At 42.0% G+C, this 17420-nt stretch overlaps 1 protein-coding gene, 1 non-coding gene and 1 pseudogene across 2 annotated transcripts in view; 1 reads left to right on the plus strand and 2 right to left on the minus strand.

Moving 5' to 3' along the window:
• Ppm1a (protein phosphatase, Mg2+/Mn2+ dependent 1A) overlaps positions 1 to 17420 on the minus strand; it is a 47219-nt gene that overhangs the window by 17827 nt on the left and 11972 nt on the right. The window lies entirely within an intron of this gene.
• Positions 1774 to 1846, minus strand: Trnaa-agc (transfer RNA alanine (anticodon AGC)). Its single transcript has one exon. It is a non-coding gene; the product is annotated as a tRNA-Ala (tRNA).
• Positions 9322 to 17420, plus strand: part of LOC128110434 (40S ribosomal protein SA-like) — a 44552-nt pseudogene continuing 36453 nt past the window's right edge.

A 17420-nucleotide genomic window follows, 5' to 3' on the forward strand; every position in this document is an offset into this window, starting at 1 on the left:
TAAAGGGGTCAGCTTCAATTTTCAAGTTGCAATGCATTTAATGACAAATCTTATTATGCAAAAAAAGGTAACAGAATTAATCTGATAATAAAGCTAACAGTAATAATATGTAGCATTATTACATGCTTTATGACCATTGGGTATAAATCATAAAAGAGATTCAAAGGGTCTAGTTTGGCTCATCTAACCCCTTGCCAATACTTAACAGCCAGTTCCTTGATCTGGAATGGACCCACAAAGGCAGACACATTTCAACATTTTAATAACGCATTTAGTAATGCAGTCCAAGTAATCAAATGAGTTACAAACTAAAGAAAATCTTCAAGTAGGATAGAATACTAGAGAGAGACAGGAGGTAGAGGAGATGTGTATAACGAGGGTGACAGACGGTGTCCAGGTGAAGTTTTGAAACTAGAGGACTAAAGAACCAGTAATGATAAACTCAGAGAGAAACGCTATGGAAAACCCTTTAGGAAAGAATTTTGCTTTGCAGCAATCCCCCCCACATCACTTTCTTTTTCCTTCTGCTGAACAACTGATGCCCAGGGAAAGAAAACTGAACCAACTCCAAGTTCTCTGACTTCCACTGTGTGCAGTGGATATGCACATACACGTACACACACACACACACACACACACACACACACACACACACACACACACACTCTATAAAAACTCCAAAGATTACATCAAAAAATTCCCATGTCATGACAAGGCATACCAAAGTTGCAAATCATAGGGCGAAAATCAGATGAAATACACAAAAGGTGTAAAAGATGAGGTAAAGCCTGGGGTGGCGGCTCAAGCAGAGGCAGGTGAGTCTCTGTGAGAAGAGTTCCAGGACAACCACGACTACATAACAGAGAGACTCTGCCTCACTCTCCATCACGACCTCCCAAAAAAAGGGGGGGAGGGATGTCAAGAGATAAGAACCAAAGAGAAAAGTCAGCTCACAATGTGATCACACTAGAAATAACCACCTGAATGCTGGGGAGTAAAACTCAAACTGAAGTTCATCAGGAACCATAGTCTTCTAAGACCTTCCCAACGACAGCAGGCACTAAAGACCAAAAGTTAGGAAGTCAGACCTGCTCGGTTTCAACTCTGCCTCTACTCTTTTCAACAGTGTGGCCACAGCGAGTGTGAGAGCTTTTCTGAATGGCTTTCTTCATCCTAGAATACACTTTGTAGACCAGGCTGGCCTTGAGCTCAGAGCTCTGCCTGCCTCTGCCTCCTGAATGCTGGGATCAAAGGCGTGCACCACCACTGCCCAGCTAATTTTTTTTTTTTTTAAAAAGACAAGAGTCTCCAGCACTTTTAATCCCAGGCAGAGGCAGGGGTCTCTGAGTTCAAGGCCAGCCTGGTCTACACAGAGAGTTTCAGGGCAGCCAGGGTTGCATAGAAAAACCCTGTCTGAAAAAAACAAAACAAAACAAAAACCAACATCAAAGACAGGGTCTCACTGTATAGCTCTGGCTGGCCTGAGACTCACAGAAATCCACCTGCCTTGGCCTCTGGAGTGCTGAGATTAATGGTGTGCACCATCATGCCTGGCATAAGGGGCTATCTTGTGGGATTCTTTTTTTTTTTTTTTTTTTTTTTTTTGGTTTTTCAAGACAGGGTTTCTCTGTGTAGTTTTGGTTTTGGTGCCTGTCCTGGAACTCACTCTGTAGACCAGGCTGGCCTCAAACTCACAGAGATCCGCCTGGCTCTGCCTCCCGAGTGCTGGGTATAAAGGCGTGTGCCACCACTGGCTCTTGTGGGATTCTTTTTTTTGGAGCTGAGGATCAAACCCAGGGCCTTGTGCTTGCTAGGCAAACGCTCTACCACTGAGCTAAATCCCCAACCTCTCTTGTGGGATTCTTACAAGAACAAATGGACAATGCACTTAGCATTATGTCTAGCACGGTATACACACAATATAGTAAAGGTGTTTATTATTATGCAATGCAATGCTTACAGTATTACTTTTCTACCAGAGCAACGGAGTCAGCTATACTGATGTTTCTCCTGGACACTAGCTTTGTCTGCCCTTTAGTAAAAAACCTGTATATATTACACATTTGGGAAGTGGCAGAGATTGAACTCAGAACCTCACTCATGCTAGGTTAAGTAGTCTACTAATAAGCTACACATTTATCCCTTGTATAATACACTTTAAAACATACTTTAAAGACATTATTAGTCAACAGGGGAGGCAATTTAAAAATGTCACTTCTTGCCGGGCGGTGGTGGCGCACACCTTTAATCCCAGCACTTGGGAGGCAGAGGCAGGCGGATCTCTGTGAGTTCGAGGCCAGCCTGGGCTACCAAGTGAGTTCCAGGAAAGGCGCAAAGCTACACAGAGAAACCGTCTTGAAAAACAAAAAAAAACAAAACAAAATAAATAAATAAATAAATAAATAAAAATGTCACTTCTTGCCCGCCTGACAATATCAGAAGTTGGGAAGAGTGTGAGTCAAACAGAAACTCCAGTGATCTCACTAATAGCAAAAGCTGGAAGATGCAATACCCGTCAACACAGTGATCCTAATGACCACTCCAGAGCAGTATGTTATTAATAATGCCCAGTGCAATGCCCAGGTTGTATCTGATCTGCAGCTTATAAAGTAGGAGCAAGGCAACAAAGGTAAGGTAATAATACTATTCCTCCAAGTTGCTGTTCCAGATGTACACTTGTGTTAATAAGCTCAAGTACACCATGTTTCTAACTGTCGTCAAAGAACTTGAACTACGTCATCTTAAAGAAACTGTCCCATCTGCCAAAGAAAATGTGTGTGACTATTACTAAGAGCTATAAATGGCAACCACTGGAAATAACCTGCTTATTAGAAGGTACGATAGATAGCATTTAACAACAGACATTTAATTCTATCACACATCGTTCTCAACAAAAGGCAGTGTCTTGAGTAATGCAGCAAAGCCACTCTACACACACACACACACACACACACACACACACACACACACACACACACACACACGGTACAGCACATACGGTGAGGGCAGCAGCCAGCTCAAGGCCATGGCTGCAAACTCCATGAGCACCGCCGTGCCCTCAGCACTCAGGGCCTAACATCAGAAGTGCAATAGCATACCACACGACTAGCTTCTCTATGGAAGAAGAAACAGACAGGCTGGCTTCGGGAAGAAGTCCAACATCGGAGTCTGGCTGTATTGAAGGGACAAAGAGGACTTGAGAACACTGCTTCCTCTACAGTGTCCTCAACTCTTCAAACAGTTACCTCTATCGAGAAGTCCAAAGAAAACCAAACCAAGACATGTTTTAAAAGCACAGGATATTCTCTTAAAAACTAACCTACAGCCCACACCCACCCCTCTCAACAACTAGAGAAGACATTAGTGAATGATTACAGGCTTACAAGTAACATCTCACATTGTTTGGGTGCATGCGGGGGAGGAGTACCAGCCAAGCACTATTCACAAGTTTGATGAATGTATTAACATCTTTAAATTGTTATGCCAATATTGGCATTATTACACCCCTACCTTACCAATGAAGAAACTGAGCCATTAAGTTACCTACTAAAGGCCAACAGCAAGTTGCCTCATTTGGGTGTGAATTGCCTTACTAGGCTGACTAGCCAGCTGGGTGTATGTGTGAGTTGTGATTAAGACACCTGATGCCGATCTAGATTATCATTCTGCAATTTCCCCACTGTACAGTGGACACAGTAACACTGACTTTCTGAATGATACTGCAAATCAGTCACAGACAGCTTGGTAAGAAAGGAGCACTGAGCGAAAGGACACTATTTAATCACTACTATATTCCTACAAACAGCAAATCTAGATTTTCACTCTGCATAACAAGAGACCTTGCTCTCCCCTTTAGAAACAAGTCCAGGACTTATTTACCATGTGTGCATATGGAATTACCAAATAAATTAATTCCTCCAAACTAAAGTAGGCGATTCACAAATCTTACCTACTTAGACTTAATAATTTATAGAAACCTAGTGAAGTAGCCAACTATAAATACATAAAAACGATGCTGATTACGTAAGTGTAATGTCAGAAGGGCTTTACTAATATAAATACTGTTTACATAGACCTCTTGCATACCTGGATGACTAAACAGTATTCTACTTAGTCCAATTATTAAATGAACAGATGCGTGTGTGTGTGTCCGCGTGCGTGCGTGCGTGCGTGCGTGCGTGTGTGTGTGTGTGTGTGTGTGTGTGTGTGTGTGTGTCCATGAAAGTTTCACTCAGTTTTCTGAGTCTTACACCTACTTGAGTACATACTGGGTCTCATCACAAGTATTAGCAGCTGATCTGAATTTCAAAGCAAAGTGCTATGGTAAACACTGAGTCCTTCAAAATGAAACCAATCTCTAAACAGAAAAATCCACTCATTAAAGGTCAACCATTGTCTGCTTTTTCCTGTAATGCTAGGAACCAAGCCCAGGACCGAGTGTATGACACAGTCCATAGCAAGACTACATCCCTAACCCTCAGCCGCTTGTGCCTCTGACTAAGCAAAGCTAATGTAATAATCCACTAGTCATGAGGTTTAATCCACTAAGAATCACACTGAACAGCAGTTTAACAAGCTTTACCTATTTTACCGTTGACCCTCTCTGAGAACTGTAACAGCAAACATGAAAACAACTTGACTACTCTTTAGAAGGCAGAACAGATAAATAAGGAGATACTATTTATACTATACTATACTACACATCCCTATGCAACCCCATATTAGCCTTAAATAAACCATTATCTATTTTGGGCAGTCTTTAAAAAAATTAAAACAAACTCTACAAATATTTGTTTGCCTGTGGACACAGTCTAATAAAACAGTCCCTCAAGTTTCTATGTCAAACAGACACATGTCAACAATGTGGGGAAAATGATACTCTCTTAGCAACTGATACTGCATTATCTCGTATCGAGCTCTCCATGCTGAGAAGCAATACTGAATGTGGACATTTATGATGGAGGCTGGTAAGATTTAAGGGTAGACTCAAATAACAAAGCACTGCTAAGCTGGCATTCCAACAGGAAGGATGCTGGGAACTAGAGGGCCTTTGATGTGCATTAAAATAGATTTAGTTATAAAAATGGGACTATCTGGAATAGATCTGCCTAAGAGATGGGAATCTAAAGATGGAAAGGAAAGCCACAGAGAAAGAGGAGTGCAAACAGGATGAGACAAGAAGCTTCCCAGGGAAAGAGGAGTGGTAGGAAGGCACCAGCTAAGAGCTCGGGAACCACACGGTAGGTATATGTGAGTTATATGCAGGGGATGCAGACGAGAAACGCACAAGTGCCATCAACTCTACATTCTACACAGTTCGTCAGTACTTATGGACGGACAGACCTGGCCCTCAAGGAGCAGGCTGCCTTCTGAAGTGTACACTGAATAGTAGTATTAGGCAACATATGAACAGCTGCAGGTCAGTAAAGCAACACATGCTGCTTACAGTCACATTTCTGCAAAGGATAATTTAGACCACACAAAGCACTTTTAATTTCCCAAGCCACTACTAATTAAGGCAGCTACCTCAAGGTTATCTACAGCAATGGGAAAGAAGCGCATAAAAAACTACAACAAGCCGGGCGGTGGTGGCGCACGCCTTTAATCCCAGCACTTGGGAGGCAGAGCCAGGTGGATCTCTGTGAGTTCGAGGCCAGCCTGGACTACCAAGTGAGTTCCAGGAAAAGGCGCAAAGCTACACAGAGAAACCCTGTCTCGAAAAACCAAAAAAAAAAACAAAACAAAAACACTACAACAAATTGGGAGGGAAGAGCTAATAAGAAGGAAAAACAAAAAGGGTAACATATTTGTACTCCAATGCACATATGCCATCACATGTACATGGAAACGAAATAACAAAGTCTGAGGACAAAGATGAAAAATGGAAAGGTGCACTGGAGATGGATATGGTAGTGGTCAGCAAATGTGACCAAATTCCTGTCAGAACTCATCCTGCCTCATCTGTTTTTATTCTAATAGAAAGCTGGGGGACTGTTTTATTAGACTGTGTCCACAGGCAAACAAATACTTGTAGAGTTTGATTCATTTTTTTTAAAGACTGCCCAAAATAGATAATGATTTGTTATTTAAGGCTAATATGGGGTTGCATAGGGATGTGTAGTACAGTATAGTATAGTAAAAATAATATCCCTGTATTTATCTGTTCTGCCTGTTTCTTGTCCATGATAAACCCTTCTGTGAGAGCTCTGGCGTCCAGGCTTGAATGAATTTCAGACTACTTTTCTGGGCTCTCACACTATTATCTTCCTTGGCTCCTTCACATCAACATCTCTCAAATGGTGTGACTAACTGATTTTTTTTTTTTTTGAGACAGGGTTTCTGCAAAGCAGCCCTGCCTGGCCTGGAACTTGATATATGAAGAAGAGTCTCAAACTCACAAAGATCCCCGAACTCACACTGTTTCAGGAGTGCTGGGGTTCAAAGTGTGCCACCACACCAGGCCTTAAAGCATGACGTTTAGACACTCAGGTGCGACTCATGCCACTCACCAAAATCTTGGGTGTGCACTCTTCTAGCTACGCACCCGCCTCCTTTTCAGTTAACCTTTCTGAAGAGCACTGACACTCTGAAATGGAACCTGGCCTGGGTCCTTCAAGACACTTCATCCAATCAACTTTGAGCTGTGTGAGGGTTTTGTGTTGTTGTTGTTTTGGGAGGGGGGTTATTCATGTTTTATTTTGTGTATGGGTGTTCTGCCTGATTTATGTCTGTGCATCACAAGCCTGCTGGGTACTCACAGAAGCTAGAAGAGGGCATAGGATCCCCTAGAAGTGGAGTTACAGACAGTGGTGAGCTGCCATGTGGGTGCTGGAAACTGAACCTGGGTCCTCTGGAAGAGCAGTCAATGCCCTTACCATCTCACGGCCTATCTAACCAACTGCTCACACTACCTTTCAACACTATGATCCTTCCTGAAACATTCTTCCCCTGACTAAGATGCGCTCCCCACCCCCAATTTCCATACTACTCCAGCTTCCCGATCCTTCTCTCCTTGGCAGGCTTACCCTCATCTCCTCAGCCATTAAGTACTGGCATTCTCCAGGTTTCTTCCTAGGCCTTCGTCCACATGCTACAAGAGTCCCCTAAGCTCTTCCATCAAGTCTCATGGATTATGCTTCTTAAATATTTGAAAATTTAACCTACTTTTTTCCCTAGCAAATCTTAATCTCCAAGTTAGCACTATTATCAGTGCATAACACCAACTTTTTATTTTGTCCCTTTGCATGCATGCTGGTATTTATTACATCTATTTTTATTTTGTGTTGAGTGTTCTGCCTGCATGTCTGTCTCTGCACCATGTGAAAACTGCCATGTGGGTACTGGAATCAAACCGGGGTCCTCTGGAAGAGCAGCCAGTGCTCTTAACTTTTTTTTTTTTTTTTTAAGATTTATTAATTATGTAGACAGTGTTCTGCCTGCAAGCCAGAAGAGGGTGTCAGATCTCATTACAGATGGTTGTGAGCCACCATGTGGTTGCTGGGAATTGAACTCAGGACCTCTGCAAGAATAGCCAGTGCTCTTAACCTCTGAGCCATCTCTCCAGCCCAGCTCTTAACTACTGAGCCATCTCTCCAACCCCTGAACTGTTAATACATCCAGAAAACCAAAATCATAATTAAGAAATTGCCCAGTCGTTTTAAAATACCAGGGAAATAGCTCTTTCTTTGGGATTTGGCATATCAACAGCAAGCACTATGGGAAGATCGATTCTCCAGGCTTGGTGGCAGGTGTCTTTGATGCCAGCACTCCGGAGGCAGAGGCAAGAAGATCTCTCAAGTGAGATCGAACCCAGCCTGGTCTACAGAGCAAGGCCCAGGACAGCAAGGAATACAAAGAGAGACCTTTCTCAAAACACAAAAACAAGCCAGTCAGCACTGGTGCATGGCTTCAATCCCAGCACTCAGAATGCAGAGGCAGGTGAATCTCTAAGTTCAAGGCCAGCCTGGTCTACAGAGTGAGTTCTAGGACAGCCAGAACTACATAGAGAAACCCTGTCTCAAAAGAATAAACAAAAACCTGTTATTCTTAAAATTGTGATATTATTTTACTACAGAAAGATCAATTTGTTAAAAAAAAAAAAAGGGGGGTAGCTAAAAATGCAGACTGCCAATACTACCACACCAACACTAATAGAATTTGACCATCGTGACCATTTGTTAGCCCCTCCCAAGCACCCATCCTCTGAAGTCTCTGCAGCTCCCAGGAGCTAGGCTGAGCTCATCTCACTTCCCACCACAGTGTCTGAGTACCATTGTTTTAGAAGGAGAACAATACCACTAGATTCTAATTAGCAGCATAAATCTGAGGCTTTCGTTTAATTGAGTCCACATTGCTGTCTCATTCCAAAGCAGCAAAACAAAATGATACCTGTTTGTAGGCTGAATAATGGCTCCTGAAATTACCAGGCCTTAATCCTATGCTACCTAATTTTGGATGTCAGGTAAAGGTGGTGTTTGCAGATACGATTAAATTGTGAATTTGAGATGGGAAAGTAATCCTGATGATCCAGGTCTACAAATGCAGCCGCATGTCCGTATAAGAGTCAGAACACATCTGGCACATAGAAGTCATCTGACAGAACAGAGATATCTGGAGATGGTCACCTTGATGTCTGGGGTAATGTGCAAGGCAAGGGACGGAATGCTAATAGCCATAGAAGGTGGGAAAAGCAACCCAAAGTCACTGGAGTGAGCACATTCCCGTGACACCTTGACTATGACCTAGGGAAACCCACTTTCCCTTAGAACTCTAAGAGGATACAATCAGTCTAAACTCCTTTAAACCACCAAGTTTATAATACTTTATGAAGTCGGCTGTGAGAACTGACATCATGCCAATAGTCAAGTCCTTCTACTGAAAGAGATGGTACTCTGCAGTTACTGCAACAGGAGAAAACCAAGGGGGACCAAGTTCCTTACCTGTCCCAAACTAAGGACTAGCTAGAAGAGGACTATCAACCCCTTCAAAGACTGATCATAATAATACATATAATTCAGTCTGCCAGCTTGAATTCCAAGGGGAAGATATGAATGATGTTGAGATATTCTGACAAGCAAGTTAGTTAACCATACTATTCTGGGGTAAACAACAGAGAAAATTAGTAATCTTTAAATAGAGAAGAGAAACAAATTTGTGGAGCCATCAAGCTAGAACCAATGTGGAAAATTCCTACCTTTCGTAGTGTTGGAAGGTGCTGTGCATGCCATTAGTAGAGAAAAGTCATCAATAGACTTCCACTGTGGTGGACCCTGCATGCTCAAAAACCAACCTCTCAGACAAGATGTGCCCACTGGTGCGATAATGCAGGACTGGGCAGGGGGCAATCAGCTACTTTCTGACCGGATGTGAGGCTTGCTCCACTGGAGGGAGCCTGGTCAAAAGCCCAGGGCTGAAGTCATAGGCATAATGGCTGTAGCGGTTCTCAAGCTCGAGAACCTGCAAGTGGCAACCCATTGGGGGTCGAACAACGCGTACACAGGGGTCGCCTAAGACCACTGGAAAACACAAATATTTAATTATCATTTGTAACAGTAACAAAAGTACAGTTGTAGTTGGGAGCCACCACATGACGAACTGTATTAAATTAAGGGTCGCAGTATTAGGAGGGTGAGAACCACTGCGCTGGTGGGAAACTTACTACTGTAATTGTGCTCAATTCTCTTGTCAAACTACCTTTAAATATTTATATCCACGGGCTAGTGCTGCTTGCTCTTGGTCTGTTTGTAGTGGGCAGCAGTCAAGGCAGACATAACCAATCAAAGTGCTGAGGACAGTGGAGTGCTCAGCCCTTACTGGAATATTTTATCATGTCCTGCTCCCTTCCCCCCAGCCACTGCCAAGGCTCAGGGAACACAGAGGAAGCTGGGGGTGGAGGGGAGGGAGAAAGGATGTAAGAGTCAGAGGGTGGGAATGAGTGCTGTGAGATGCTGTAAACTCAACAGCAGCTATGGTTACCTGCACAAGACCGAGCCAGTCAACTTTCTAGCTTAGATGCAGCAGCGTATGAGCATCCAGTTCCCAGCTGAGGAGCTACTGGCAACTGATGGCTGCTGGTGGCTGCCCATGGCTGGTAGATGGCCTCACATAAATAAATGTGCATGCAGGTAACACTAGCTGGACTCCGTGGGTTGTTAAAAAATTAAAAAGATAACAGGGTATTAAGGTGGGAGAGGTGTCTGGGGGGAGAGGGATTTGGATTAGATAGGATCAAGATACATTGTATGCATGTATGAAATTGTCAAAAGAATAAAAAATAATCCAAAAAAGCATGGAACCTAAATATATAAATTCTAAAGATACACTCAAGAATGTGCTGACTTTGATTTACTCTAGAACACTAAATCACTTACACATAAAAAAATTTAAAAACCTGGTTTGTGAAACATGAAAAATAAAATCTTTAAAAAGGTAAGGATATTAAAAAAAACTGCACCATTTTAGCCGGCGTGAGAAGACTTAGGAGACGCCAAGGCCACAGCAGCAATCTGCCATGGGAAAGACAGGAAAGAGCAAAGTGCCCAGGCAGTGAGCAGAGACCAATGAGCAGCCGGAGGGAGAAAGGTGCAGGCCTCGCAGAGGCGGCTCTCCCCAGCACACTGTAAGGAAACCAAACAGCACGGGACAGAAGGAACAAGCCAGAGAGAAGGAAAACAAGTGTGCTTCTGAGTGCAGCACAACTGTCTTCTACGAACTCACACTCAGGAGCAGCCCAACACAGTGCTGGGCGGAAATCTCAGCATGTTTTAGGTTTACGATTTTATGTTGGGCTGTACTCATTGCTATTTGGGGACATATGCCTGAAAGGTTTCATTAATCATGAAGTAATTTAAATTTAGTAGAAACTGGCCAACACCAAAGCATATTTCAAGAATATAACGGTTCAGACAAACTTAACATGTCCCCTTCTTCTCAAAAAGAGACAAGTCAGCCTGGCTTCAGACTTCTTTAGAATATCAAATAGGCAATGATGAAATGATGTCTGCATATTCTGTGGCTAAGGAAGTATATTCCAACAATTATATATTATTGTGCAAACATGCTCATTAACAGATACAAAAAAAAAACCCAACCAACCAACCAAACAAATTAAATGTGATTTTAAATCACCAGTGTTCATTTTAGAAATACAGCTATGGACCTGTATTAAAGATTATATCAATATATTACTTCTTTAAAAGTTCAAAGGAGCCTCGTGTTGTGATGCACGCCTTTAATCCCAGCACTCAGGAAGCAGAGGCAGGTGGATCTCTTTGAATTTGAGGCTAGCCTGGTCTACACAGTAAGTTCCAGGCTAGGTCTAAAATAGTTAGACCACCTCAAAAATAAAACAAAAAAACCTAAAAAGTTCAAAAAAAAAAAAAGCACAACTATATTATAGCCCAAAAGACATTTAAAGTCAAAGATGAAACACTGTGTTTGGAACAATCCCTAGGAAAAAAACAAGAACTAGTATTATTCCTGTTATTTAGCAATGTCTCACAAGATAGTCAATACAGTGGAGTAAGATAGAGATGCAAAATGTAAGAGATCAAAGTGTTTGTTACCAGCAACTATTCAAAACCTAACCTCTACATGAAAAAACTGTGAGCTCATAGGGATATAGAAAAATCACAAGAAAACTATTAGCAATTGTCACTTAGAAAATCAAGAGAAATGGCCATACAAACAAGAAACTTTCCAACTGGATCTGGCAGCATGTGTCCATTACCCCAGCATCTGAGAGTCTGAGGGAGAATATCAAGTTCAAGGCTAGCCAGAGCCACACAGCAAGCCCAGTCTGCGGCCAAAGTTCAGGAAGAACTAGGACTTTAAGGCAGCTTTGGAGTAAGAGACTTTACCAGACAGCCTCATTATAAAGATGGCTATCATCTCATTTCAGTGGGCTACAAACTCAATATAATCACAAGTAGCCCTTTTAGTTCCCGGACCTTGGTCAAACTTCAAAATACACTGAAAACAAAACAAAGCAAAAACCAAACAACTGAATGGCCGACAGTCTCAAACATGATGAGAATGTGCACAATCAAGGTATGTAAGAAGTGGTGCTGAAACAGAAAAACTTGATAAAGGCAACAGAACTGTGATTTCAGAGAAATACGGGAACAGGTTCGGCAATGGTGAGAACAGCGGGTCTTTTCACCTCTGCAGTGGGGGGCTGCCTCCCACCTTATAAATAACCCTGGAGTAAAGAGACTTCTATCTTGAATTTACTAATAAAGCCACACTAGTACACCTGGGAAGGGCTCTCTAAGAACGGCAGGTCTGGTACAGAGGGAAATACTAACTCCACAAGAGCAAAAAGATGCAGCTGATAAACTCTTCTGCTCAGAACAAAGTTCATAACCCTGTAGGGGGAGTGTTTAGTGAGGCACACTTCTGGACAGGAGGGTCACATATTTGAGGACAGCAAGACCCTATCCATCTCAAAAACAAAATAACACAACAGCAACAAAAAATTCGGAAAGGCAAGCAATTTCAAGTATCTGCAATATGTGAAACAAAAATTAATATTCCTAAACATGTAGAAGATTAAGGCAAGAACTACTGATTTATCATTTTGAGATCCGAGTCTCCTGCAGCCAGGGGCCTGGAGCTAGCTGAAGCCTAAGACAGCTTGAAGTCCTAACCCTCCAGCTTCCACTGCTGGGAAGAACAGACACCTCAAGAGAAATAAAATGGAAAAAGGATGTGAACAGGCGATTAAAGGAATAAATGATAAAACAAATGGCCAATAAATACATGGAACAACCACCACCCTCCCTAGTCACATTACCTTATTTCAAAAGTTTTTGCATTTATTTATGTACAGAGGTGTTGTGCCTGAGGGCACATATGCTCACCATCTATGCGCATGGTGCTCTCAGAGGTCTGAAGGTATCAGGGACCCTTGCATGAGCGTTTGGCTGAGCCTGCCCCAAGCACAGTACCTGAGCCATTTCTCCAGGCTTCTTGAAGGTTACTCCTAATTCCCACTACTGGCAAAGCAGTTTTTTTTAAAAAGTATTTCCTACAGATAGATTGGCGTCATTTTGAAGGATATGCCAGATCTATTAGAATAATGAGTAACAAACACAGACATAGGTGCTATCTAAGGAATGTAGGATTCAGGCCCTGTGGAACCTGGCTTAAGGTAGAAGCAAGTTCTCTAGTGTCACCTATTACAGACACTCAAAACCAGCACAGTGGCGGCATCTCATCCATAGTGAGCCAAATCTTGTTTAGCAAACATTCTGCCAGCTCATGTTTTCTAAACCCTTTCTGTCAAGGGGAAATGATGCCACCAGACCCCCTGAACTGGAGTTAACAGATGACTGTGAGCCACTGTATGGATGTGGGGCACACTTCTATTAGTGGCACAGATTTTCTTACAGGTCTATTAGCTGGTAGTTTACAAAGCCAACATCTTTAGAATGTCACACTCATTTCCCTCTCAGGATTATAAATATCTTTTCAGATTTCTCTTGATTCAAGTATTATTAAAAAAGAAAGAAAGAAAACCAATGTAATCTGTAGGTTAACTAGCTAAAAACTGTGGTGATATTTTCTTTGTGCACCCCAATGAAGTTTATCTGAGGATCAGAGGAAAAAGTCAGCCACTATAGCAAATACAGAGGTCAGGCAATGGTAGCACATGCCTTTAATCCTATCATTTGGGAGGCAGGGATCTATCTGGATCTCTGTGAGTTCAAGGCCACACTGGGAACAGAGCCAGGCATGGTGGCACATGCCTTAAATTCCCACACTAGTTAACCATAAAGGTCTGGAGGTCTGTACAGACAGACAGGAAGTGATGTAGCTGGGCGGAGAGAGGAAGTGAGATGCAGAACAAAAAGGCATATAGGCGTGGGTATACAGGAAGTAGGTCTCTTTGGAGACTGAGGAGTTGGTGAGGTGAGGTTGTCTGTGGCTTGCCCTATTCTCTGATCTCTCAGTTTTTCTCCCCAATATCTGGCTCTGGGTTTTTAATTAATAAGACTGTTTAGCAATTCGTCTTACAAAAAAAACAATAAATACTCTTAAGTTTCTCCTTCTATAATTTATAAAAGTTTTTTATAAGAGTAATTTATAAAAGTTAATATAGATTTTATGCATTATAAGTCTTTTACAAAAAGTATCCTTATTATTAAAACAAATAATACATTCTAAACCTGTTTCCACTACAAGCTCAATATAAAACAGGTAACTTTGTTAAAATAAAGAACCTCACCGGGTAATGAGGGGAGCAGGGAACATAACTTTATCCTAGCACTAGGGAGGCAGAGGCAGGAGGATCTCCAAGCCAGCCTGACCTACAGTGAAACCCTGCCTTTAAAAACCAAAAACCAAAAAGAAGAAAAAAAACCCTACACAACACATTTCTATCACTTCGTCCTTAAAGAACTATATACCAAATATTCTAGGCGTGCCAGTACTCAGGAAGCAGAGGCAGGTGATTATCTGTGAGTTCCAGGACAGCCAAGGCTACACAGAGAAACCCTGTCTCAAAAAAAACCAAACCAAACAAACAAAAAAATTCTAGGCAATATTTGACACAAAGAATTAAGTATTTGCGGGAAAATGGAAGACATACTAAGTGAAATAATTTTAAAAGAGCAACACTGCATGCTAACACACACACACACACCCCACAGCCAATAGGAACTATTTCAGGGAAGGAGGGGACCAGTGAAAGTGGAGGGGAAGGGAGGGAAGGTAGCAAGGAAGCATGACTACAGGAGCAAAGCACAGTGGTAACATGCATGTACAGATATCAATAAAGCCCGTTATTCTGTATGAGAACGATGGGGGAGGGGTAAAAGCCCGCTTTCACCATCTCCTTGAAAACTACATAATGGGCTGGAAGAAGGCTCGGCATCAACCAATCCTTGTCTTTCTTATAGTGGACCCGGCTTTGCTTCTCAGCACCTACACGGTGAATCACAATCCTATGTTAACCGAGTTCCAGAGGATTCAGTGCCTCTTTCTGACTGCTAAGGGCACACACGGTACACAGACATACATTCAGGTTCAACATCCATACCCAGAAAATAAACTAGATACACATTATTCTTGGCAGTATTTCTAATCTAAAGAACTGAATATGATGTTTACTCTATAGTATCCAATCAGTCAAACATACACTATGACATCTCATAGTTCATACCTACTGCCCTCAAATTTCCAATCTGTTTACTACAGCACTTTACTGACTTTAAAATTCCATGTGGGTTTCTGATTTCTGGAGGGCACTTTCACTGACTGATCCTAAAATCCCACTAATAATTCTGACTAAACCAGACAATCCTTATCTCCCACACTGAGTCATTTTCTAACTAACTAGCTCTATTTTGCTGACTAATGAGGGACTTCCAAAGCAACCCTGTTGTATGATATTTTGATCGAATTCTAACAATAAAGTTTGCTATCAGAAGGTAGAGCTAGCTACTAGCTGACCAAAATTAACCATAGAGGTTTTGGAGGACTGAGGACAGACAGACGTAGTAGGGCGGGCTGAGAGAGGGTCTTGGTCCTTTTGGATAGAGGAATGACAGAGATAGGAGGAGGTCACTGGTCACTTCTCTGATCATTCAGGTTCTTACCCCAATATCTGACTTCCGAGTTTTTATTGATAAAGAATAATTAGATAGGGCTGGAGAGATGGCTCAGTGGTTAAGAGCACTGGCTGTTCTTCCAGGGGTCCTGAGTTCAGTTCCCAGCAACCACATGGTGGCTCACAACCACCTATTATGAGATCTGGTGCCCTCTTCTGGTGTGCAGACGTACATGCAGGCAGAACACTGTATACATAATAAATAGATAGATAGATAGATAGATAGATAAAAAGAATAATTAGATAAATGCATCACAACCTAGTATGGGCAGCATCCAGACCAGGTTTCCTCAAACATGGAACCCTAGGTGGATGCTACTGAGTCCTCTGGGAAACTCCTCCAAAAAACCTATTTCAAGGTTATTCTATGGTTTTACTATGCTACACTGGTTCCAAACTGAATACCGTGGATAAGAAGACTTAACGCTCACTTTCAAAACTCCTAAGCAAGGTTCTAGAAAAACAGTCTTAAGGATATTAAGTATCAGAAAGGTAGTTAATTTCGCTTATCACTAAGTAAACTGGGATTCATACAGCACTCAAAGTCACGTTTTAACTCCCTATGTGTCACTCTTTGTCACGGTACACTTTTGCTTGACGTCCTCCTCTTCCCTCCCCAGCTCTCTTAGGCTCTCCTTCTGTAGCTCTGGCTAGCCTACAACTTGCTGTGTAGACCAGGCTTGGCCTTGAATTCAAGACTGATTTGCCTCTGCCTTCCAAGTGCTAGGATTATAGGTGTACCTCATAATGCCCAGCTTTATTCTTCTCTTCAAGAACCTCAAATTATATTCTATTGTCCACAAATTCAGTATGATGAAGATCTGAACAGCCATTCTAATTTGATTCTTACCAGTATACTCCTCCACACCTTGAGCAATGTTACTCTATATACCTATCTTGCTTTTAAGGCTTCCTCATAGAACTTAGGAGGAAAGAACAGTCGAATCCAAGGCTGACGTTGCAAAGAAAACCATTTCAGTGAAACTCTGGTATGTTGAGTTGGGGGGAGGGGGCACAATAGTAGCACTTTTGAAAGTGGAGGCGACACTGAGCAACCACCAAAAGCACAGCACACGTTCAGTTATGCTAGAGACATGTTCAATTCTTGATTTAAAATTGGACACAATCTCTGAGTAACCATGCATTTTTTCCTAGTCAGACAAGAAAGCAGCAATCATTATTTGGATGATTTATTTATAACTAGCTCTCTTGCAAGCATTCATGTTTTCAGGGTTTAAAAAATAAAATCACTGATCAAAGTTACCTGCATTGCATTTATATCAAATATTCACACAGGCAAATCTATAGAGAGAAAAACGATCGATTTTTGAGGACAGGAGCGAAGGGACAGGGCCTGACTGCTGGAGTTTCTCTCAGAGACAGGAACACACAGGGAAACTGGGAAGGGAGCGAGCACAGTGGCTCACAACTTCAGTCTCAGCTCCTCAGGAGGCTGAGGTAGGAGGACTGAGTAAACCCAAGAATTGGAGACCAGTTGGGATGACAGTGGGAAGATCCTGCCCCCTCCCCAAACAGTTTAAAAACAAGCACACACAGCAACTTGTAGCAACGGCTGCATAATTCTGTGAACACACAAAAAACTTCAACTATAAATTTTAAATGGGCAGATTTATGTCATAAGTTATAAAGCTGTTTAAGACTATTACTATAGCTTTTTCTGTATTTTATTTTACATAAAATGGCTAAAAGAAGTGGCCATAGACTAGACATACTAATATGGAAAAGATCTGTATTTGTTTTTCTAAAAGTGAAAGAAATTACTGGAAAGTTTCTCATCTGCCCAATATTT

The sequence above is a fragment of the Peromyscus californicus genome, unplaced genomic scaffold (genome assembly GCF_007827085.1).
Source record: "Peromyscus californicus insignis strain IS unplaced genomic scaffold, ASM782708v3 Scaffold_15__1_contigs__length_86483966, whole genome shotgun sequence".
Taxonomy (NCBI): Eukaryota; Metazoa; Chordata; class Mammalia; order Rodentia; family Cricetidae; genus Peromyscus; species Peromyscus californicus.